The 280-nt window shown below is 42.1% G+C and overlaps 1 pseudogene; it reads left to right on the top strand.

Moving 5' to 3' along the window:
• The window catches only part of LOC119586029, a 2,560-nt pseudogene that overhangs the window by 1,030 nt on the left and 1,250 nt on the right, over nt 1-280 (top strand).

Genomic DNA, 280 nt, shown 5'->3' with positions numbered 1-280 from the left:
CCTCACCTCCCCAAATTTAGTTATTTATTTCCCCTCTCTTCCCCTTTGCTTCCCCTTAATTCCCTCTTTTCTTTCCTAGCCTCCCCTTCTTTATGTTCTTCCTTTTCTTCCTCATCCCTCCCTTTATCTCCTCTCGCTCTTCCTCCTCCACCTGCTTTATCTCCTCATTTTTACTTCCCATTTTCTTCACTCTGTCCCCCCCTTCATTTATTTCTTTCTCCTCCTTTTTTTTCTTTTCTCTTTCAGTTCTTTTTTCTTACCTTCCCCTTTTCCCTTGATC

Source organism: Penaeus monodon, chromosome 20 (assembly GCF_015228065.2).
Source record: "Penaeus monodon isolate SGIC_2016 chromosome 20, NSTDA_Pmon_1, whole genome shotgun sequence".
NCBI lineage: Eukaryota > Metazoa > Arthropoda > Malacostraca > Decapoda > Penaeidae > Penaeus > Penaeus monodon.
The sequence above is the reverse complement of the archived record's forward strand: the minus strand, read 5'-3'. Positions and strand labels throughout refer to the sequence as shown.